Source organism: Canis lupus, chromosome 12, assembly GCF_011100685.1.
Source record: "Canis lupus familiaris isolate Mischka breed German Shepherd chromosome 12, alternate assembly UU_Cfam_GSD_1.0, whole genome shotgun sequence".
Lineage (NCBI taxonomy): Eukaryota > Metazoa > Chordata > Mammalia > Carnivora > Canidae > Canis > Canis lupus.
Genome location: NC_049233.1, coordinates 43,269,121 through 43,295,180, shown reverse-complemented (window position 1 = coordinate 43,295,180; position 26,060 = coordinate 43,269,121). Strand labels below are relative to the sequence as shown.

Here is a 26,060-nt window from a genome sequence, read left to right as displayed (position 1 = left end):
ATTTGCTGTGTTTTATATTAGCAATCATTGATATAGCTAATTCAGAGTTGACTCTATATGCACAAATGATTAGCAGAAAAAGTATACAATCATATGATCTCATCAGCTTTCATCAAAACCAACCAGTGCCATGGGGGCACTGACCAATTAGAATGGATTGAAGTAGGGGCTCAGAGGCACCCTACTATGACATGCCAGACATTAACCCTTGAATTGTTGGATCATAGGGAAGTTTAAGGATCTGGGACAGAGGCTGGGGGAAACAGGAAGTCCTTGAAGGGATTTGGGACAGTGAATCTTTATTAACTAGTATGAAGGTATTTTGATATTTTAAAAAGTGGAGGGCTAAACACATGCAGACATACTGAGTACCCCTGCTCATTCAGAACTTCACAATCATCTCATATAAACAAATAAAAATATCCTTACACCACCCATTTTCCCTCCAAACACCAACTCTCAACCAAGTATTTTATTGATTGGCAAATTTCAGAATGGGCTTTCAAGTCACTGAAACATATTCTTTTGGTAAACCAACAGAATGGGGGCAAAACAGGGGAAATCTTTTTAGATGGGATCCCAGATATGTGTGGAACACATGGCTTGTGATAAAAAATATACATATACATACCCTTCTTTTGACACTTTTGATACTCTTCCATTAATTAGGAATCAATTTCTATAAGCAGTCCTGTGAAGTCTAAACCTATCAATCATTCTATTTTAGAAGGACTTATTTAGTTTATTATGCTGAGGACCAGGGGACTCCCCTAGGAATTAGGATGTGAAGAGAGAAAAGAGATTATTTTGAGGGATGGTTTACTTTAGAAGTGGACAGACATGGTAGCACACTACATTAGGGCATATTCATGAAGCACTCCTGAAGTTACTGGCTGCCTAGGAGTTATGAAAAAGGATTCCCAAGAAGTAGGAGGCATCGAGGCCTTCTCTCTGGTGGCTTACCCTTGGTATACATACCCTGCTTTGGGCATTCATAGCAGCAGATGATAATGTGGGCTCCAGCATTAGAGGGAGACAGTCACATGCACATGACCGTTCTTGTGCTGGGCAGCACTGTCTGCAAATACAGATGATGGAATGGAGTTAAAAGTGTTATTTTTCTCTAATTGCAAACACAAGCATGGACTCACCTATGACATTCAATAGCAGGAACCTGTATTCAGAGGAAGGTCGCTTGATGGAAGGGATCCTACGAAAGAAGGAAGACGGAGTCACAGAGAGCTCTAAGCATAGTTTCAATGGAGAATCTCTTGGAAGATAGTGAATAGCTAACTCATCAACACTGATTTCTGAACCACTGAGTTGCCTAGCTGGGAGGGCAGGATCACATGAAGAAAACTTGCTCAGCAAAAGAGAACTTGCTAGGATTTTAACCCAAGGCACACAGGTTCCAGCTAAAGACCTCAGTAAACATAGATACCAATTTAGTTTTGCAACTGAAGTAAACTGTCATGAAAACTGGTTACAGTTTTAAAGTTCTATTATGCTATCTTCTTTCTTTATCCAGAATTCCTAAAAAACAGAATATTCTGGTTAATGGAATTTTTTAAAGGAATTGCCTTTAGCACTATATACAGATCAATGATTATTAAGAATTAAGTATAATAAAATATACTTAATAGTCCAGTAGTTACTTTGTGATTTAAGAAACTCTTGAAGAACTCATCCTTCCTAAAGCTCATCAAGGGCACCAAGTTTAGGATGTAAAAAGTGGTTCTTAATCTGATGTCACCATAAGAATATACTTGAGAAATTGAATTGATTTTTAAATGGCTTTGCTAGGATTTTTTTTCTTCAATTTTCTCAAGCCTCAAATGCAAAAACAGAATAAAAATAATCCAAATCAAATTATGTATGTGTGAATACATGTATACATATGCATACATGTCACCTTAACATATATGCTGAGTAAAAGTATTTTTCCCCAGAATTTTCAGTTTTGAGCTTATTTGACCTAAAAATGGCTTTGAAATGACTTAAGAAACAGGATTTTTCTGATTTCTTTTACTAGAGCAATTTAAAAATAATCAGCAAAGAAGAGTTTCTCAATGGAACTCAGAGCATATAATAAACTTACTTCTAAACTTTCTGTTAGGGTGACTATGTTTGCTTAGAAGAAACCTGCTTCCACATAAGGAAGTTATTTTTTAAATGGAGGTAAATTTGCATACAGTGAAATACATAGATCTTTAGTGTTACAGTCTGATGAATTTTGACATATTTATACACCTCTGTAACTACTACTTTAATCATGATAGAGAATATTTTTACCACTTGAGGAATTTCCTTTATGTGCTTTGCCAGTCAATGCCTGCTACTTTCTCTACCCCACAGCAAATACTATTCTTATTCTTATCAGCATAGGTTAGCTTTCTGTATTCTAGTACTGCATATCTGGTAGATTAAAGATGACCACATATTCTTTGACACTCTTTCCATCAAGACAGGAATCTGTACCCCTAATTTTGAATATAGGAGGACTCTATAAAAACTTAGCTGATAGAAATGATGGAAGTCATGCTGTGCCAACTTTTAGACCATGCTTTATGAGATGGGCAGCTTCTGCTTTCTGAATCTTGGGACACGCCAAGAACCCAGCTAGTGTATTGTGAAGAAGTCCAAGTAGCCCATGGAAAAATCCATATGGAAAGAAATTGAGAACCTTAACCAACAGCCCTGGCTGAATTTCAATATACAAAACCAATTTGCCAGCCATGTGAATGCGCTACCTTGGAAGTGTGTCTGACCGTCCCAATGGAGCTATGCAGTGCCCAAGTTGCAGATTTGAGATCAAAATACTTAATTTTAATTTCTCTTAAACTGTGAAGTTTTGAAATAGACTGTAATAGACAGATAACTAGAAAATTTGTATAAATTGAATTCTACCATATGTACTTTTAAAAATCTGACTTCTTTAAATACTTTTTAAAAAGATATATCAATTTCATTATGGCTATCAACTTATGAATTAGTAGTTAATTCCTTCTTATTGCTGAGTAGTACTCCATTAACTGACTATGCCATAAATTATTCTTTCTGATGTTGAAGGATACTTGAGTTGTTTCCAATTTTCACCTCTTATGAATAATATTGCTGTGAACACTCATGTACAAGCTGTGTGTGGACATATGTTTTCATATCTCTTGGGTAAATATCGGAGAGTGGGAATACAGGGTCATATGGAAAGTATATACTTAACTATATAAGAAACTGCCAAATCTTTTTCCAAAACCATTACATAATTTTATTGTTCTACAAGCAATGTGTGAGAATTCTTGTTTTTTTTTATATCCTTTGCTACATTCAGTATTGTCAATCTTTTTAATTATAACCATTCTAGTGGGTGTGTAGTGATATCTTATTTTTATTTTAATCTCCATTTTCTTTCTCTTTTTTTGCTTTTTAAGTTTTTATTTAAATTTGTTAGTTAATATAAAGTGTTGCATTAGTTTCAGATATACAATACATGAAACACCATACACCATGACAAGTGTACTCCTGAATCTCCCTCACCTATTTACCCATCCCCCAACCCCCTCCTCCCTGATAACCATTGTTCTCCATAATAAAGAATTAAGAGTCTGTTTTTTGGTTTGTCTCTCTCTTTTATTTTCCCCTTTAGTCTTTTGTTTCTTAAATTCCATGTAGGAATGAAATCATATGGTATTTGTCTTTCTTTGACTGATTTATTTCACTTAGCATTATACTCTTTAGCTCCATTCATGTCATTGCAAATGGCAAGATTTCATTCTTTTTCATGGCTGAATATATTCCATTGTGTGTGTGTGTGTGTGTGTGTGTGTATCTATATCTATCTCACACTTGGGTTACTTTGATATCTTGGTTATTATAAATAATGCTGCTATAAACACAGGGGTGAATATATCCCTTTGAATTAGTGTTTTGTATTCTTTGGGCAAATACTGACTAGTGTGATTGATGGATCATAAGGTAGCTCTATTAAAAAAAAAACATTTTATTTATTTATTCGAGAGAGTGAGAGAGAGAGAGAGAAAGAGGCAGAGACACAGGCAGAGGGAGAAGCAGGCTCCATGCAGGGAATCCGATATGTGACTGGATCCCCGGTCTCCAAGATCACGCCCTGGGCTGAAGGCAGGCGCTAAATTGCTGAGCCACCTAGGGATCCCCAAGGTAGCTCTATTTTCCCCACCCTATATCTATACCAGACTGTCTTGTTTAATGTAGATTTATAGCAAGCCTTGAAATCAGTAATATAAGTCTTCTTCCAACTTTATTCTTTTTTTCAAGATTGTTTTTGCTATTATATATATTTTTCTATTTGCATGCACGTTTTAAAATCAACTTGTCAATATCTAGATTAAAAAAAAGAAGCTTGCATATATTTTTATTGAGCTTGTGTTAAATCCATTGATCAACCTCTTAACAATATAGTCTAATCCATGAACATGGTATATCTATCTATTTATTTGGATATTTATTTTCTCTCATTAAGATTGTTTTCAGTCCAGAGGTTTTGAGAATCTTTCATTACCTTACTAATTATGTTATTTTAGTTAATTATTTATAATAATTTAATTAATTATTCAAAGGTATCTGAGCATCTATGTTTCATGCACTGTTTTAGGTGCTTCAGACACAGGATGAGCAAGTCCCTTGCTTTCATTCTAGAAGTCAAGACATAAAACAAAATAATATAGCTTCACATCTTAATAAATATTATAACAGAACTAATCCTCTGAATAATAGAGAGTAATGAATGGGTGCTTTTTTTTTTTTTTTTTTTTTTGAGAGAGAGAGAGTGATGGAGGGGGCTAAAGGGAGAGTGAGAATGTTAAGCAGGCTCCATGCCCAATGTGGAACCTGATATGGGACTCCATTTCACAGTCCTGAGATCATGACCTGAGCTGAAATCGAGAGTTGGACGCTTAATCACCTGAGCCACCCAGGCATCCCTGAAGGCACATCTTTGTTGGAGTAGTCAGGAAGCATCTCTCTGAGAAAGTAACAATTTATCAGAGGCTTAAATAATGTTAAGGAACAAGTCCTAGCAAAAACTTTAAAAAAGAGCCTTATAGGCAAAAAGTCCACAGGCAGAAATACACCTGGTGTATTTCAAATATAGCAAGAAGTTTGTTGGTAATTTTGCAATATGATTTTGAGATATTCTCACTTGATTGCTTCTATTTTCTCAAGGAACAAGACTTGAAATAATTATTTGAGAAAGCATGGAATAAATGTTGAAGAAAGGAGAAGTTATAAAATAGTTCTTGTGAGAAGTGAGAAAGCAATTGTACAAGAGAAATGTAGCAGTATTGCTTGGGCACTTCGAAATGTGGATTATGAACTGGTAAGTAATGATTGTGAATTTTACTGTAGCCAAATTCATCTGTTAGAGAGTAAATGTAGAGGTGGCATGGAGTTATGTTTCACTAGCACTGAATTTTTTTTCGTTTTGCTGGCAAGAATACCAGAGAAGGAGACAAAGGGAAGAGAGTGGACAATACATGCAATGAAGTGATTACAGTGATGTTTTGTGGAATCCAAGATGAGAGAAGTGAAAATATAAAGAGAATTTAAAAATGTGCCAATAGACTTGAGATTCAAACATCTTTGGAGTTCGGATATTAAAATACATGCATTCCTGGCTTTATAGCATTTCACTTCATGGTACTTCACAGATACTGATATTAATTAATTAATTAATTAATTAATTTATTTATTTATTTATTTTACAAATTGAAGATTTATGGCAACCCTGCAGTGAGCAAGTCTATTGGTACTATTTTTCCTATAGCTATTGCTCACTTTGTGTCTGGGTGTCACATTTTGGTAATTCCGACAATATTTCAAGCTTTTTCATTATTATTAAATGTGTTTTAATCTGTGATCAGTGATCTTGGATGTTACTCTTGTAATTGTTTTGGGGTACCATGAGCCATGCCCATATAAGATAGCAAAGTTAATTGATAAATGTTATGTTCTGACTGTTTCACCAAGCAGCCATTCCCTCATCTTTCTATCTTTGTGGGCCTCCTCATTTTCTGAAACACAATGGTATTGAAACTTGGCTAATCAATAACCGTCATTATAAGGTTATTGACGTGTAAGTGAAAGGAAGAGTCACATGTCTCCCACTTTAAATAAAAAGTTACAGATGATTAAGCTTAGTGAAAGGACATGTCAAAAGCTGAGACAGTCCAAAAGCTAGACTTGTGCCAGTTATTCAAATTGTGAATGTACAGGAAGGAAAGTAAAAGTGTTACTCTAGTGAAGACATGAAAGGTGAGAAAGTGCAACAGCTCTATTGATGATATGGAGAAGGTTTTAGTGGTCTGGTTAGAAAATCAAACCAGCCTTTACATTTCACTAAGCTAAAGCCTAATCCAGAGCAAAGCCTAACTTTCTTCAGTTCTATGAAGGCTAAGAGGTGAGGAAGCTACAGAAAAGTTTGAAGGTAACAGAGCTTGGTTCATGAAGTTTAAGGAAAAAAGCTTTCTCCATAACATAAAAATGCAAGGTGAAGCAAGTGCTAGTGCTACAGCAAGTTACCCAGAAAATCTAGTTAAGACACTTAACAAACTAAACAACAGATTTTTAATGTAGACGAAATAGCTTTATATTTATAGAAGATGCCATATAGGACTTTCATAGCAAAAAAGAAGTCATAGAAGATGCCATATAGGACTTTCATAGCAAAAAAGAAGTTGATGCCTGTTGCAAGTCAATGTAAGTCAATGCATGGCTTTAAAGCTTTTAAAGATAGCTTACTCTCTTGTCAGTAGCTAATGCAGCTGGTGACTTTGAGTTGTAGCCAGTAGATCATGTACCATTCCAAAAACTCTAGGACTTTAATGAGTGATGATAAATGTACCCTGCCTGTGCTCTAGATAGCGAACAATGAAGCCTGAATGACTACAATCTGTTAACAACATGGTTTATTGAATATTTTAAGCCCACTGTTGAGAACTACTACTCAGAAAAAAAGTTAATTTCAAAAGGTTATTTTTCAGGATCCCTGGGTGGCGCAGCGGTTTAGCGCCTGCCTTTGGCCCAGGGCGCGATCCTGGAGACCCGGGATCTAATCCCATGTCGGGCCCCCGGTGCATGGAGCCTGCTTCTCCCTCTGCCTGTGTCTCTGCCTCTCTCTCTCTCTCTCTCTCTCTGTGACTATCATAAATTTAAAAAAAAAAAAAAGGTTATTTTTCACTGACAATGCACCTGATTACCCAAGAGCTCTGATGGAGATGTACGAGATTAATGTTGTTTTCATACCTGCTAACACAACATCCATTCTGAAATCCATGAATCAAGGAGTTATTTTGACTTTTAAGTCTTACTTACTATTTAAGAAATACATTTTTTAAGGCTATAGCTACCATAGATAGTGATTCCTCTGATGGATCTAGGCAAAGTATATTGAAAACCTGGAAAGGATTTATCATTCTAGATGCCATAGAGAACATTCATGATTCATGGGAAGAAGTCAAATATCAACATTAACAAAAGTTTGGGAAAAGTTGATTCTAACCCTCATGGATGACTTTGAAGGGTATAAGACCTTAGTGGGGGAAGTAACTGGAGATGTGGTGGAAAACAGAAAGAGAACTAGAATTAGAAGTGGAGCCTGAAGATGTGAATGAATTGCTGCCATCTTATGATCAAACTTGAAGGGATGAGGAGCTGCTTCCCATGGACGAACAAAGAGAGTGTCTTGAGATGGAAACTACTCCTGGTGAAGATGCTATGAAGTCTGTTCAAATGACAACAAAGGATTTAGAATATTACATAAAGTTAGTTGATAAAGCAATGGCAGGGTTTGAGAAAATTGACTTTAATTTGGAAAGAATTCTACAGTAGGTAAAATGCTATCAAACAGCATCTTAGCTACAGAGAAAGGAAGAGTCATTCATGACAGGAAGAGTCAGTTGATGGAGAAAACTTCGTTGTTGAATTGTTCTAAGAAATCTCCATAGTTACCTTCACCTTTAGCAACTACCACCCTGATCAGTCAGCAACCATCAACACTGAGGCAAGACCCTCCACCAACAAAAAAATTATGACTTGCTAAAAGCTCAAATGACAGCTAGCATTCTTTTTTTAGCAATAAAATATTTTTAAATTAAAGTATGTACTTTTTTTAGATATAATGCTATTGCACACTTAATTGCCAATATATAGTATAAACATAATTTTTATATGCATTAGGAAACCAAAAAATTAACTTTATTTTGTTTATTATGACTTTCACTTTATTGTGGTAATCTAGAACCAAACTCACAGTATCTCAAAGATATGCCCGTACATGATCTGGAAAGACAGAAATTAGTAAACTTTTGACTAAAGATTTGGGAAGTAATGTAGTGAGTAATTGCTAATGAAAATTTCCAAAACATAACCTTGAGAGTGGATAGCTTAAGTGAAAAGAACAAAAAAATAATGTCGAAGATAAGGAAGTCAATGAATGAGAGGCCTAGGTGTAAAATAAATATCAACATACATACAGAGGTCACTAAGAATGCTGACAGAGGTAATGGTGGAGAGTAATGGAGTGGACAACAACTAAGAGAGAGGGATCCAAAGGTTGATGGTGCCCATAGCGTCACCATCTATACCACTATAGAATGGTATCCTAGGGTACAGTTTAATGGACTATGCTTCAAAGATTCGGGTTTTTATGGAAGGTGGGAAGAAAAGACATTTTCTATAAACAGCAATGAGGATCAGAGACTCTAATTTGCTATCTAGGCCTGTGGTGTCACATGGGATGTGAGAGAAAAAAGCCTCCATTAAGGGCTGTGAGGAGACAGCATATAGAGGGAGTAGCTAAATTTTTGTTAGATGAAAAAGTTGGAATTAAAATCTAGAAAAGAGTTAGAAGCTCTAGAGGAGAGTTGGAAGAGTAAGTTTCAGAGAATGTAGTGCAAGAGTTTGGAAGGTCAAAGATTTTGTATTAGAGAATGGACAGAGCTGTATCAAGTGTTGTGTGGCTATGAGGACAGTCTGAGAATTTTGGACTTCTGGCAGTGTCTGAGGGGAATAATGAGTTTCCTTCCATTATTCTCAAGGGCAAGGGAGTGGTCAGTTCTGATCATAGCTTCCTTCTCAAGATTTGTGTTTTGTGCCATTTGTGCTAGAGAGACAGGTAGTGTTAAAGTTGGGAGAGGCACAGTTTGACCGGGAACACTTGGAGCCCTTATTAACGAGATGCTTGATAAATGAGGCAAAATCTCATGGACCTGGTGCACTTGTTGGTAGTTATAAAAATGAAATACAATTGTAATTTTGTATTGATGGATTTAAAAGTGGTCTGTTACTTTTGAAAGAAGGAGAGGCTTGGGAATGCATGGACTTAAATTTGAGACACACTATTGACCAATTTTTAGGGTGTGTTTGTCTTCTTTTTTAATTATCCCAATTAATTAATTAAACACCATGGAAAATGGCATAAAAGGTCAGGGCACTAATGTTATAAAAAGGAAGACTGACAGTTAACATGATATTTATATTATTATATATGTAAACATATTCACATATATAGTTAACATAGCATATATATCACTAGATTACATTATGTCTTCACACAAGAGCCAAGCCTATTGTTTGCAGTATAATTTTTCATACCATAAAGATTTTTAAAAGCATATTCTATGTGCTTATGTTTATTTAAAATTTTAGAATCTGTTTCTTCAAATGTTGAAGAGTAACTTTAATCCAAGAAACAGCATTTTGATCCACATTTACTCTGGAGTTTTCCTCTGTCAGCTTGAGAGATACAAAAATAAAAGGGGAAAATATTTATGTTGAAGACAGAAGAAAATCTGTATTTATTATTAATGTTCTGTTCTGGGCTGGAAATTGATGTATCCTACACTTGGTAAATGAAAGTGAGTTTTTGTATATGATCAGATCCTGGAAAGCACTTACCTCCCTGTTTTCTTCTTCCTGCTTCCTCCTTTAATAGGAGAGTTCTTCTATTCTTATAGCTTAGACCATTATCTTTCTACAGCTGCCCTGTAAATTTAATTCTCTGCTCAAAATTCTCTCTGCTCCACAGCTACTCTCTACCTGACACTCAGATGTATCAACTTAGATGTTTTTTTTTCTCTTTGCAAGTTAAACATGGAAAAGACAAAAATAGAAGAGCTCATTAATCGATGTAAGAAAAACATGTCAGGCTGAGAGAATGAAGTTATGTTATAAGGGCAAGCGCTGTTGATTTTTAGCAAGTTGACCCAAGATCATCCTTCATTAAATAGCTGTAATGTAGGTCACAATTTGAATCATGCAAATATTATAAAATACTTATTTGACTTATAAATTTATTATTAATGAATGATAATATTAGTAATAAACTTGAACTAGACTCAGCTGCTTCATTTGACAATATAATACTAATAAATTTTGTGTTCAGATAAATAGGGAAAAAAGCAATAAAAACAATTTGCCAAAGGGCCCATTTCCCACTTGATACGACAGTTTTCTTAATTTGTTTTCTATGCCTTTACTCATTTTCTCATTTATTGCAACAGTTTCTGATTCTAGAAGTAAACAAAATTACATGTAAAATTGTAATTAAATTTTTCCTCAAGTTCAATCACCAAAGAGTTGGGTTTAGAGGCAAAAAAAGATGTTTTAGTGATATAGCAAGTAAGAATATTAACTCATTCAGAAGAATGCAATAAATCTGACCAAGAAAATCTGAAATTGGAGAAAGAAGTTTAGCCTTACTAAACTATGTCTCACAGGTGAATGAATACAATAGAGACTACATTTTCTCTTTAGAATATTTTTTTAGATATTAATTTGTTACCTTTCCTTTGTGTGTGTGTGTGTTTCCCTTTTTTTTTTTTTTTTTTTTTTGCTCAGTTCCTAGAAGATATCAAAGACATTGTGCTCCTTTGCCTCTAGGAAGGACTGTGTCACAGGATGGAAGGAAAAATTGCTTATAGACTACAAAGCATGACAAAAAGATAAAAGAACAACATGGAGCTAGTTTGGGCAATGGGAATCTCAGTGATAATCATAGTGGCTGGGAAGAAGGGTCTTCCCAATGCCTTTATTCTGATAAAACCCTAGGCCCTTACGGGAATTGGGTGGGGCAAGTATCCTCCAGATACTTAAGTTAAATTTTCCATCAGTTTAGCAGAATGGAAGTTATAAGTGGAATTCATTTTATTTATTTATGTGTTTGTTGTTTTTGTTATAACTATTATTATTTGTTTTTTACCTTAAGGCACCACATAGGACTAATTAGTATCCTTGGTTTATGATGTATTGTCATCATTGCTTATTCATGGCCTTCAGTTATTTTATTTATTTAATTTTATATATTCATTAACAATATGATGAAATTATATGAATCCATTGCCCAATTTAAGAACTGTAATCTAAAATACGTCTATATGCTATTACGAATTCGGTTTTTCTGTCTGCCCTGGAATAGCCATTACTTTGAATTTTTTGTTTATCCTTGCTCTGCCTTAAAGAAACATTAATATATGCATATATTTTAAAAATATTTTATTTAGTTTTGCTTCTTTTTGAATTTTACAAAGTGGGTATCATAATGTATGTATCTTCTGGGACTTCCTTCTTCCACTCATCATTATTACAATAGGACTCATCCATGTGTTAAATGTAGTTTGGTTCATTAATTTTCATTGGTATTTAGTATTATCTGATTATGTTATAGTTTAGTCAAACTCCTGTCAATGGACATCTGGATTGTTTCCACATTTGTGCTATCATTAATAGTGCTACTGCTAGGTGTTTTGTGGTATATATTTATTAAATTCACTTGCATAAATACCTAATATGAAATTGCTAATTTATTTGGTGTGCAAATATTCAACTATAGAAAATAATGCTAAATTGTTTACCAAAGCGATTATTCCAAGTTACATCCCATCAACAATATGTGAGAGCCCATTGATTTACAATCTCTGCAATACTTGGTACTGTCAACATTTTAGTTTTTGCCCGTTGAATGAATGTAAGATAACTTTCCCACTCCTATTTTTTTTTTACATTTCCCCAAATAATAGTTAGATTGAGTCTAACTTGATATGCTTTTTAGTGATATATGTTTTCTTTTCTGTAAAATACTTATTTAGGTCTTTTGCCCATTTTTCATTTCTTTTTATATTTTTATTATTGACATAAAAGTTTTTATAAATAATATTACAATTTTAATTCTTATTTCTTAGTAAATATTTTTGTGGTAGTTTAAGGAATCATTTGCAAAGTCAGAAAGATATTCATCTATATTTTCCTCTTAAAATTTTAAACTTTTTTAAACAATTCATCACTACTTCTGTTCAACAATTGTATGGGAGATTCTAGCCAGTTCTTTTTTTTTTTTTTAAGATTTTCTTTATTTACAATGAGAGACCCACAGAGAGAGGCAGAGACATAGGCAGAAGGAGAAGCAGGCTCCATGCAGGAAGCCTGATGTGGAACTCGATTCCAGGACCCCGAGATCATCACCTGAGCCAAAGGCAGACGCTCAACCAGTGAGTCACCCAGGTATCCCTAACCAGTTGTATAGAAAAAGGAATTAATTAAAAGTCATAAAGATAGGAAAAGAGAAAAAAAGTCATTTTTCAGATGATATGATTGTCTACTTGAAATCCCCCAGGTGATATTAATAATAACAATAATGATAATGATAATAAGGGAGTTAGGCAAAATAGCTAAACATAAGATGAATACACAAAAACACTTGATTTTACTTCTATAAACCAGAAACAATTAGAGTAATAACAACTATGAAAGATATCCTTTATAATAATAAAAATATAGAGTACAGTATTTAGGAATAAACCTAATGATGAATGTGTAAAACCTATATATAGAAAACTATAAAAACATTTTTGAATAAATATTTCTAGAAGAATATCTTAAAAATAGAGAAGTAGCCCATGCTCATCATGTGAAGATGTCATAACACCTGAATTCTTCCTACACCAATTTATAAATTCAATGTAACTTCAAATTCCCAGAAGGATTCTTTGTGTAACTCAGTAGAGGTCTCATCTTTCCAATTCTTCTCATTACCAGAGAATACCTAAGTTAGGTATAATGTCTTTAACTCTTAGAACTTTTTTAAAAAGAGAGGTGATAAAGGGAAGCTGGAGCAGCCCTGAGGAAAGCAAGAGGCCCCAACTATTAAAACTTTGAATCCTGAATATATGTCTTAACAGTTCTTATGTGTGGCAGATACCATTGGCTGACTACCACAACACCCATTCCATTTTATTTTTCACTTGCCTTCTTCCATTTTGGAAATGTTAAAGCTAAAAGTTTTTTTTTTTTTTTTTCTAGATTCCCTTTTCACTACAGATGGCTCTGGGACTCAGTTCTAGCCAATGAGACATAAGCCATCATATCTGTCAGTGCTGCCACTTCTGCTCCTCCTTTCTGCTGCCCAGAACATAGAAGCCATTCCAGAACTGTATCAGTCTTTAGTAAGGATGACAGAACAGAAAAGCAAGAGTCCTGCTTTCTTGATGGCATTCTTGAATTCTTATACACTCTGTAGATCTATCTGCCTGCCTACCTACAGCCTTTCATTACGTAAATCAGTTGCTATTTAGTCCATTTATTGGGCTTTCTCATACTCACTATTGAATACAATCGTATTCAATGCTTTACAAATAATACTTACTAGATCACATGTGTGTACCCGAATACAATGATTATAATTCATTCATTTGAATGTGTGCAACTTTAGTATACTTCTCTCAGAATTTAAAAATTCTGGTAGACAGAATTAAATAGCAAAGGCATAGATAAATTGAATCATACAATTGATACATTTAATCTTATTGGTATAAATAGGCCTTTATATTCCTTATGAAGAGAATAATAATTTCTATACATTTCTGGAAATTTCACAAAAAGTAATCATGACTTTGGCCATAAAATGTTAAATTTACTTATGGCATTTTCAGCTTTTTATAGTTCACAAACTCTGGTCATAAATCAATCATACTTGAAATGAATAGTAAATAGATAACCAGAAATTCTGACTACTTAGAATCATACTTCTAGAAGTATTATGTTGGGCCAGTGAGGAAATGAAAAGAAATAACATGCCATTTGGGAAGCATGAGAAAATGAGACTACTTCATCTCCAAATCTATAAAACACAGCAAAAGTTGCACTCAGGAGAAAATCAATAGTCTTAAATGTCCTCAATATTGAAGAAAAATAGAAAATAATGGAAGAAAACATCTTTAAAAATTAGAAAAGGAATAACAAAAGAAACCAAAAGAAATGATAAAGAGGAATACTTAAAAGATGAACTGGATTTAATTAAGTAAAAAACAAGGGATCCCTGGGTGGCGGGGATCCCTGGGTGGCGCGGTGGTTTAGCGCCTGCCTTTGGCCCAGGGCGCGATCCTGGAGACTCGGGATCGAATCCCACATCGGGCTCCCGGTGCATGGAGCCTCCTTCTCCCTCTCCCTCTCTCTCTCTCTCTCTCTCTCTCTCTCTCTCTCTGTGACTATCATAAAAAAAAAAAAACTCTATAGTAAAGAAAAAAATAAGCCTAAAATATGATTTTTAGAAAAGACTAATAAAACAGATAAACCTGATTAGAGCAGAGGGAGAGAGCAAAATATATACAAGATTAGGGATGAGAAAGTAGACAGAAGTACAGATATAGAAGAGATTTACAAGAATTATAAAAGACCACACACATATTTTCACAACAAACTTGGAGACCTGGAGGAGATGGATGGTTTTCTAGCAAAAGATAAAATATCAAGTTTGATCGAAGAAGATATAAAATCCTTGAAAAGACCAATTACCAAAGACAAGCTTGAAAAGGTGAATAAAGATGTACCATTCAGACACCAAAGTGAGATGGGTTCTCAGCCAAGTTCTATCTAACCTTTACAGAATAAAGTTTAGTTCAGGTTATTTAAACTATTTCAAACCATAGAGGAAGCTAGCAATCTTCCTAATTTATTATATAAATCCCACAAACTTAATAACAAAATTTTACCAATTACCAATATAGTATCCAAAACAAAACAAAACTCATTTGTCAATATATGCTAACACTCTAAAATATTGGTAAATAGAATATACCAACATAATAATACATTATTACTAAGAAGTAGCTCAGATATCCAAAGGTGATTCAGTATCAGTATAATCCATTATGACAGCAGTAAAAAGACCAGGTGCTCATATAAATAGATGTTTAAAAGTCATTTAATAAAGCAATTTTTCCTAATAAAAACACAGTAAAACTGGATAAGAAACTACTTAGGTATGTTGTTTTACCACAAACTTACAATAAATACCATTCTAATTAGAGAAACCCTAAGACTTTCACTTAAACCAAGAAAAAAATATAATAGCTAACACTTTTATAGTGCCTACTCTGTGCAAGGACAGTTCTAGGCACTCTACATATAATAATTATCACAGAAATCATAGTTGATAGTTATTATTATAATTCCCATGTTAAAGATGGAAAAACCAAGACATAGAAAGCTTAAATAACTTGCCCAAGAACACACAAACAGCAAGTGGCAAGCTTGTAAATCAAAGTTATGCATTAATGCTTAAGAAATCATGCTCTTAGCCCTATGCTGTATAGCCTCTGTAACTACATCAACAATTCCTGTTATGATTGCTACTACTCAGCACTTTTTTGAGTAACTAGCAACTGTAGTACAATAATAAAATGAAAGAAGTGGTGTTGGAGAAGAATAAATAAACAGATTTATTTTGCAGATTTATTCCTTGAAAACCAAAGACCATCTAGTAAAATACCACAAAAATTAATAAGAAAATTTAGTAAGGTAACTGGACAAAAGACAAACAAATTGTTTTCCTTTACTCTTGCAATAAAGACCTAGAAATAGAAATATGGGGGAGTATTTCATTCTTAACAGTCACATATATGACAAATATACATACACTTACGAAGAAAACAGTTTTAAAAATTGGCAAAAATTTGATAAGAAAAGCACAAGACTTCTAGAAAGAAAACTATACTCTTATTAGAAAGCATACAAAGAATATTTGGACAAATGGAAAAACATGTCAAATGGAAAGACTAGTTATTATTTAAAATTTAAATTCTCCAAAATTAACATATAACTTAAATGAAATCCCAAAAACAAAATTTAGGGGGCATTAGATAAAATTATCTTAAAGTGAAGACCAAAAATATAAATGTCCTAAAATAGAAAGAAAGTATGAAATAAATGAACAGTGAGGGGGAAATTTCATTACCAGTTGTTCCACATATCATAATCAATATGGGCACAGGGAGGGACAAATAGTTTGAAATCTCAAGGTTCTATGAGAAGTTTATATTTTATGAATGGGTGTTCAATTTAGTGGGAAAAGGATGGATTTTTTCAAAAATGGTATTTACACAATTGCCTATTCAACCGGAATGGAAAATAGGGGGTTATTTTAGTTGTCCAGTCTGTAGCTTTTCAAGTGGTAGACCAAAAAGCCAAGCCATTGGCAACAGCCCAAGAGTTAATAAAAATATTACAAAGTTCATTAAAAGGGACATGGGCTCAAGCTATGAGAATTTAGAGTTTTACTTACTCATTGGAGCAACCATGTCCATTTTTAGTTTGCATAGCTGGTATTGAGGTTGAAAAGCTATGCAGCCCAGTACACACTGTTAGGTTTCAACTTAGCCAAACCATTACTCAACTAGGTACAGGTGCTTAGGTGAACCTCAGTGAACTGAAGGTCTCAATGAGCCAGCAGTTTCCTTTAGGTGTTAAAGTAGTGGATAAAATTCCCCTCAAAGGAAAAGCTGTCATTTTTTTTTTTTTCCATGTAAAGCTGAGATGTGACTTGGGTCATGTCAGCTGTATTCTTGAATATACCGTTTCCATGTGACAATCAAGGCTTGTTAGGCCCTCCTGTCTGGCCTTTTGAGATAGGGAAGAATAGCGATAGAATACCTCAACTCTTACTATATATGCAGATATAGAAGAGATAGCAACAGTACATTGAATTGGCCCAAAGTTCCCCAGGGTGTCACAAAATCTGTTCTTCCCCACGGTGAACCTAACTCAAATCCCATTGGCTAAATCTAAGTGCCTTTTCCTTCCACATGTCCAAGTAGGATAGTGACTTGGTTGTCCATAGCCAAGACAGCCATACAAGTTTGAATCACTCCCACTCTGAAACTCCCCAGGATATTCAAATGACTGTATTTGGCCTTTGATTTGCCTTTGGGGACTGAGAGACCTTAGTCTCACCCATAATCATTTTTCTTAAAACAACTGAGGTGGTGTAGAGTGGGGAGGAAGTGATCCAGAAGCACCTAGGAAGACAGCTTTATGATTTTAAGGCATTAGATTTATGTTTGGCTTCAAGTGGTGTAGCCATTGCTAGCAACTCAACCAGACAAATTTTCAAAGTTTTGCCTCCCTACCACCATCTCCTCCACAGCCCCATGTTGAGTAACAGGGTTATTATTTGAGACATTTGTCTATTTCTGCCTTGAGGACTCCTTGATTTAGCAACCACGGCCATATTGTTTTTAGGCTAGGGCTATGGGGTTTGCATACTTGTGCTTGACTCATACCTTAATTTTTAAAAAAGAAATCAGCCTTGATCTGGGTCACTTCCTGCCCATTATTATGGTATAATTTCTTAAGTTTTTGCCCAATTTTAACAGTAGAGATAGGGGAGTTTTCCAGGGCAATGAGACTGACAGTAAAAATATACGTAGAGTCCTTTGGGTTACTTTCTTGTTTCCCATTGATTCACTTTCATCAGCATTGTAAACCCAACTGGGCAGTAAAAGCCTGAATGCTAGTCAGTGATTTAGCTATAGGTTCCCCTAAGAGTTTATTGTTTTCAGAGAAATCTCTCCATGAGGGTCAAAGATCTCTCAAAGCCAACCAAAACCCATGCAAAAACTCTGAGATGTTTTTCTATCATATCTAAATGGATTCAAGTTTGAGTTGAGAACCTGCAGAAGGAAGTGAGAAATAAGATGTCATAGCTGCTGCTGCATTCTTTTTAAACAAGCATTAAATATCTCACACCCTTCTCTCCCAAATGATCCAGGCAGAGCACTAATAATTAGTTGATTTCTGCCACAGTTTCTGCAAATGTGCCTTCTCTTATACTCCACATAGATGTTCATCTCTGTAAGTGTTGGGATGGAACTTTCTGCAATTCCAAGATGAATCTTAATACTAGTTGTCACAATGTGGAGGACTTGGGTTAATAGCCTAACTGTTAAGAATGCGTACTTACATCTGGATGAAAACTCACAACAACCTAGGCACATTTTGGGTAACCATCTTAGTATTTTTAGTCTTTGTTTTAATTCCAGTTTGTTAATATACAGTGCTATATTAGTTTCAGGTGTCCAATATAGTGATTCAATAATTTCATACATCACCTGGTGCTCATCCTGAAAAGTACACTCCTGGATCCTCATCACCTATTTAACCCATCCTCCACCCATGTCTCCTCTGGTAACTATCAGTTCTCTCTAGTTAAAAGTCTGTTTCTTGTTTTTTTTTTTTCTCTTCCATCCCCCCTTTTAGTTGTTTGTTAAATTCCACATATGAGTGAGATCATATGATATTTGTCTTTCTCTGACTTATTTCACATAGCGTAATACTCTCTAGTTTTCTATCCATGTTGTTGTAAATGGCAAAATTTCATTCTTTTTATGGCTGAATAATATTCCAGTATGTATGTACACACACACACACACACACACACACATACACACACACCACATCTTCTTTATTCATCAATCAATGGACACTTGGGCTACTTCCATATCTTAGCTATTGTAAATAATGCTTCTATAAACATTGGGGTGCATGTATCCTGTTGAATTAATGTTTTTGTATTCTTTGGGTAAATACTCAGGTAAATACTCACTAATGCAATTGCTGGTTCATAAGGTAGTTTGACTTTTAGCTTCTTGAGGAAACTCTATACTGTTTTCCACAGGGGCTGCACCAGTTTGCATTCCTACCAACAGAGCAAGAGGGTTCTCCTTTCTCTATAGCCTCCCAACACCTGTTGTTTTCCGTGCTTTTGATTTTAGCCATTCTGACATGTGTGAGGTGATGTCTCATTGTAATTTTGATTTGCATTTCCCTCACAGTAAGTGATGATGGACATCTTTTCATGTATCTGTTGGCCATCTCTATGTCCTCTTTGGAAAAATTTCTTTTTTTTTTTTTTTTAATTTTCTTTTTTTTTTTTATTGGTGTTCAATTTACTAACATACAGAATAACACCCAGTGCCCGTCACCCATTCACTCCCACCCCCCGCCCTCCTCCCCTTCTACCACCCCTAGTTCGTTTCCCAGAGTTAGCAGTCTTTACGTTCTGTCTCCCTTTCTGATATTTCCCACACATTTCTTCTCCCTCTCTTTGGAAAAATTTCTGTGCATGTCTTCTGCTCATTCTTTAATTGGATTATTGTGTTTTTTGAGTGTTGAGTTTTACAAGTTCTCTATATATTTTGGATACTAACCCTTTATTGGATATGTCATTTGCAAATATCTTCTCCTATTTGGTAGGTTGCCTTTTAGTTTTGTTGATTTTTTTCCATCACCGTGCAGAGATTTTATTTTGATGTAGCCCCCATGCTTTATTTTGCTTTTGTTTCCCTTGCCTCAGGAGACCTATTTGGGAAAAAAGTTACTATAGCTGTTGTCAGAGAGATTATTGCCTGTGCTCTCTTCTAGGATTTTGATGGTTTTGGGTCTCACATTTAGGTCTTTAATACATTTTGAATTTATTTTTTGTGTATGGTGTAAGAAAGTGGTCCAGTTTCATTCTTTTGTATGTACCTATATTTTCCCAACATCATTTGTTGAAGATACTCTTTTTACCATCGGATATTATTTCCTGCTTTGTTGAAGATTAACTGACCATAGAATTGTGGGTTTATCTCTGGGTTTTCTATTCCATTGATCTATGTGTCTGTTTTTGTGCCAGTACCATACTGTCTTGATCACTACAGTTTGTAATTTAACTTGAAGTCCAGAATCGTGATGCCTTCAGCTTTTTCAGAATTGCTTCAGCTGTTTGGTGTCCTTTGTGGATACATACAAATTTTAAGATTGTTTGTTCTAGCTCTGAGGAAAATGCTGTTGGTATTTTGATAGGGATTGAATTAAATGTGTAGATTGCTTTGGGTAGTGTAGACATTTTAACAATATTTGTTCTTCTAATCCACAAGCATGGAATGCCTTTCTCTTTCTTTGTGCGATCTTCAGTTTCTTTTATCAGGGTTTTATAGTTTTCAGAGGATAGGTCTTCACATCTTTGGCTAGAATATTCCTAGATATCTTTTTGGTTTTGGTGAAATTATAAATGAGATTGTTTTCTTAATTTCTTTTTCTGCTGCTTCACTATTGATGTAAAGAAATTCAACCGATTTATGTATGTTGATTTTGTATCCTATGGCATTACTGAATTTGTTTATTAGTTCTAGCAGTTTTTTGATGGAGTCTTTCAGGTTTTCTATATATAGTATCATGTCATCTGCAAATAGTGAAAGTTCGGCTTCTTCTTTACTGATTTGGATACCTTTTTTTTTTTTTTTTCTTTTTGTTGTCTGATTACTGTGGCTAGGACTTCCAGTACTATGTTGAATAAAAGTAGTGAAAGTGGGCATCCTTACCTTGTTCCTGAGCTTAGGGGAAAAGCTCTCAGTGTTTCCCCATTGAGGATGTTAGCTGTGGGTTTTTCATATATAGCCTTTATTTGGTTGAGTTTTATTCCCTGTAAACCTACTTTGTTGAGAGTTTGTTTTTGTTTTTGTTTTTGTTTTGTCATTAATGGATGCTGTACTTTGTCAGATCCTTTTCTGCATCTATTGAAATGATCATATTGTTCTTATCATTTCTCTTATTGATGTGATGTGCCACATTGGTTAATTTGTAAATATTGTAAATATTGTAAATCCCACTTGATTGTGGTGAATGATTTTTAAAAATATATTGTTTGATTTGGTCTGGTAGTAGTTTGTTGATGACTTTTGCATCTATATTTATCAGAGATATTGGCCTGTAGTTCTCTCTTTTTGTGGGATCTTCATCTGGTTTTGGTATGAGGGTAACACTGACTTTGTAGAATAAATTTGGAAGTTTTCATTTGTTTTCTATTTTTTTGGAATAGTTTGAGAAGAAAAGGTATTAATTCTTCTTTAAATGTTTGCTAGAATTTTCCTGGGAAGCCATGTGTTCTGGATTTTTGGTTTTTGGGAGGTTTTGGATTACTGATTTAATTCCTTTGGTGGTGGTAATCCATCTGTTCAAAATTCTTTATCTTCCTGTTTCTGTTCTGGTAAGTTATGTATTTCTGGAATTTATCCATATCTTTTATATTGTTCAATTTGTTGGCATATGGTTTTTCACAATATTCTTTTATAATTGTATTTCTGTAGTGTTTGCTATTATTTCTCCCCTCTCATTTGTGATTTTATTTCTTTGGGTCCTTTTTCTTTTTTCTTCTTGATAAAGAAGTTATCAGTTTATCAATTTTGTTGACTTTTTCCCCCCAGAACCAGCTCCTGGTTTCATAGGTCCTACTCTAGTTTTTGTTATTTCCTTTCTTCTGCTGATTTTTGGTTTTGTTTAGTAGCATATTATTTAACCTCCATATATTCCTGGTCTTTCCAGATTTTTGTCTTGTGGTTGACTTCTAGTTTCATAGCATCATTGTCAGAAAAGATACATGGTATGACTTCAGTCTTTTTTAATTTGTCAAGGCTTGGTTTATGGCTTAATATGTAATCTGTTTTGGAGAGTATTTTATGTGCACTTGAAAAGAATGTGTATTCTGTTGTTTTAAGATAATGGAATGTTCAGAATATATTAAATTCATCTGGTTCCAGTGTGTCATTCAAAGCCATTGTTTCTTTGTTGATTCTATTTAGATAATCTGTCTCTTGATGTTAGTGGGGTGTTAAAGTCCCCTACTATTATTGTATTATTATTGATTAGTTCCTTTATGTTATTATTAACTGTTTTATGTATTTGGGTGCTCCCATGTTGGGTGCATAAATATTTACAATTGTTATATCTTCTTATTGGATTGTCCCCTTTATTAGTATGTAGTGTCCTTCTTTGTCTATTGTTACAGTCTCTGTTTTATTTTATTTTTTTTAATTTTATTTATTTATGATAGTCATCATAGAGAGAGAGAGAGAGGCAGAGAGAGAAGCAGGCTCCATGCACCGGGAGCCCGACGTGGGATTCGATCCCGGGTCTCCAGGATCGCGCCCTGGGCCAAAGGCAGGCGCCAAACCGCTACGCCACCCAGGGATCCCTACAGTCTCTGTTTTAAAGTCTATTTTGTCTGCTATAAGTATTGCTACTTTGGCTTTCCTTTGACATCCATTTGTATTATAAATGTTTCGCCATTACCTCACTTTCAATCTGCAGGTGTCTTTAAGTCTAAAATGAGTCTCTTGTAAGGAGTGTATATAGCTGGTTATTGTTTTTTTAAATCCATTCTATCACCCTAGTTCTTTTTATTGGAGTGTTTAGTCCATTTGCATTCAAAGTAATTATTGATAGCTATGCATTTATTGCTATTTTATTACCTGTTTTGTGGTTGTTTCTGAATATTTTTTCTGATCTTTTCTTGTCTTTCTGTCTTTCATGGCTTGCTGCTTTTCTTTAGTGATATATTTAGATTTCTCTGTCTTTGTTTTTTATGTATTAGTGATTTTTGATTTGTGGTTATCATTATATTTGTATATAACATCTTTGCATATAGAAGTCTATATTAAGTTGCTGGTTGTTTAAATTTGACCCATTTTTTTTTGATTCCTTTCTCCCCACCTTTTAGGTATATGTTATCATATTTTACATTTTATTTTGTGAGTTCCTTCACTGATATTTTATGAAAATATTCATTTTTACTGCTTTTGTGTTTCTTATATTCAAACTGTCACTTGTAGTGTTTCCTTTCAACTCAGAGAGTCCCCTTTAATACTTAATGCAGGGCTGGTTTAGTGATCATGAACTCCTTTAGTTTTTGTTTGTCTGGGAAACTGTTTTTCCTTCTGTTCTAAATGATAGGCCTGCTGGATAGAATATTCTTGGCTGCAGATGTTTCCCATTGAGCATGTTGAATATATCATGGTACTCCCTTCTGGCTTGGAAAGTTCTGGTAAAAAAAAATCCCCTGCTAGCCTTTTGGGGTTTCCGTTGTATGTTACTGTGGTGTGTGTGTGTGTGTGTGTGTGTGTGTGTGTGTGTGGCGTTTTGTCTTGTTGCTTTTACATTTTTTTCTTTATCATATTTTGCCAGTTTAATTACAGTATGTCTTGTGAATATGCTTTTGTTGATTTTGTTGGAGGTTTTCTGTGCCTTCTGGATCTGGATATCTGTTTCTGTCCTCAGACTAGGGAAGTTTTTAGCTATTATTTCTTTAAATAAATTTTCTGCCGCTTTTTCTTTCTCTTCTATTGTTGGGACTCCTATAATATGAAGGTTATTACATTTGATGGAGTCACTGAATTCCCTAAGTCTATTCCCATTTTGCATAATTCTTTTTTCTCTCTTTTGTCAGCCCAATCACTTTCTATTGTTCTCTCTTCTAGGTCATTAATTCTTCCTCTGCTTCTTCCAGCCTGTTATTCCTTACATCAAGCATTTTTCTAATCTTGCTTATTTCACTCTTCCTCTCCAATTAGTTCTTTATCTCTGAGTGAAGGATCTCACTGATGTCTTCTATCCTTTTCCCAAATCAAATGAGTATCCCTATGATCATTGTTTTAAATACTCCATAAGATATGTTATTTATATCTGTTTTGTCTAGATCTCTGGCCATGGCCTTTTTATTTTCTTTCATTTGGACTAATTTCTCTGTCTTCTCATTTTTTTAAGTCTCCGTGACTGTTTCTCTCTGTTAGGAAAATCAGCTATGTTTCCTGCTCTTGAAGGTAATAGCTTTATGAAGAAGAGGTCATGTAGTGCTCCACCATATAGTGCCCCCCATTCCTCAGTGTCCTGCCCTTCAGAGAGTTATCTCCAATGTATGCTGTGTGTGCTCTGCTGTTGTGTCCTAGCCACTTTATCCTTCAGGATAAAGTGCAGAGGGTCTCTTTGCCTGTTGTAGGCAGTGGTACCTAGCCTGAAAGTGGCATATTTGAACTATGTAGGCTCTGATCTGCTTTTGAAATGAGACCTGTCACCACCACCACCAGAACTGAAGCTTCACAAAATTCCTGGGTTAGAAGATACTGTGTGGGCAGGGGTTTGTGCCTGTCTTCTGGGGGAAGGGGTCCACTGCACTAGGACTGAGACAAATGTGCCTGGGAGGGGTATTTCCAGTAGGGTATGGGGGCAGGGCTTGGTGTAAGCAAATTAGGTATCAAGTGTCTGCACTGCACTGGTTCACATAGGTGGCCTGTGGTTATGTTGGAGGTTGGGGGAGGGAAATGGCACCTCCCAATTCTTTTGTTCTGGGAGGAGTGTCTCCATGAATGCTACCTCTCTGGGACATGTGCCAAGACGAGCAAATGACCACCCTACTGTGTGCCCCAAGTGCTCTTTAGATCACCATTTCTGTTATATGTCCACAGGCTGTTTGTTCTGCCTTTTCTCTAAGAGCAGCCCCAGTGCCTCTAGGCTCTCCCTGAGCCAAGCCCAATGACATGTAAAACTCCAGGCTTTAAGCCACACTAATTTCAAGCACTCATGAAATTCAACCCCTCTCTTTTTCTAAGCCAATTGCTATGGGATTCATCTTCTTTGTGCATTCCCATGTGTGGTTAGTCTGTCTCTCACCTTTCTCCATGACTATGGTTCCCTCCCCTCCCCAACAGTGGCCACAATCTGTTCTCTCCTAAATTGTGTCTTATTTGATGTGGTCACTTCTTTATTTTTAGTTGTAGAGTTTGTTCTGCCAGTCTTCAGGTCAATTTCTAGATGATTTGATAGTTATCTCATTGTATTCACAGGATGAGGCAAATTTAGGCTTCCCCTACTCTGCCATCATCTTCCCTTCTAGGCAGCTATCTTTGAATTGATTTCCCAGTAGTCAGTCCACAACCACTCCCCAATCCTTCCTCATTATCAGGTGATTAATTGGAGGACCATTTGTTGCACAGTTGACTAAATAAGTTATGGGCTTCCCTCAAATTTCTTTAATTGGCCCAAAAGATTCTCCTTTTTTTTTTTCCTCTAAAAGTTCATGCCTCTATCAGCATGATGTTCTCATCACACCAACTAGCAAGAACTATAACAAGTCTGAAGTTTGACCTTATTTTCAAGCTCATATGTTGGCCTGCCAGTTTCATGAACTTCCTGGGTCAGAGATGAAGAACAGTTTAGTTCTTATAACAATAGTAATAGCCAGAGTATTGGCATTTTTGGCATTAATTCCCTGAGCCCCAATTCTCATATCTGATACAAAGAGCCCCAGATAACACCTGCACGCACAATGAGTTATTTTATAGGAGAGAAATCTTAGATGTTAGAGGGCCTGAATCTTTTATACTGGGCAGTAAATATGCCTGAACTTTGCTCTAGAGAAAGATACTATCTTTATTCTAATACTCTCCTCTGCTCTGGAGGGAGACATTATCTCTATCTTTCAGGGCTATTCTCTATATAAACATCCTTGAAAAGGTAGTCTAGAACAAAAGGTAGTCACTTGTCACTCTGAAGATATATAATAATGTGAGATACCCATGGAGAATTGTCTCTTAACAATGATTTTATATTCTTTGCCAGAATGGAATAAAATTGAGGAAGACTCAAATTTTGTGGTGTCTAAACCAGCAGAAACTTTAAAAAGGATCATTAATTTAGACAACTAATTTGATGAAAATTACTGTGATTGACAGAGAAGAGTCAATCGGAAGTGTCAACAATTTCAAATATGTAAACTGAATAAATTTTATGCATCTTGAAGAAGATTGCAAGCAATTTCATGAAGAAATTCTGGGATGTTGAAGTTTTTTAGAAAATACAAGCAATACAGTAAGTATTTAGAACAAATATAGCATAATCACTGGCTGATCATTCTGCTTCTATTATTTTTAAAATTTCAGATTATCAAT

The 26,060-nt window shown here is 35.0% G+C and overlaps 1 long non-coding RNA gene across 1 annotated transcript in view; it reads right to left on the bottom strand.

Moving 5' to 3' along the window:
* Window positions 1-26,060, bottom strand: part of LOC119874206 — a 165,543-nt gene that overhangs the window by 65,588 nt on the left and 73,895 nt on the right. The window contains exons 2-3 of the long non-coding RNA XR_005367968.1: window positions 1,152-1,210; window positions 979-1,078 (exon numbers count right to left, since the gene is read on the bottom strand). This is a non-coding gene — a long non-coding RNA (uncharacterized LOC119874206). The remainder of the gene's footprint in view (window positions 1-978; window positions 1,079-1,151; window positions 1,211-26,060) is intronic.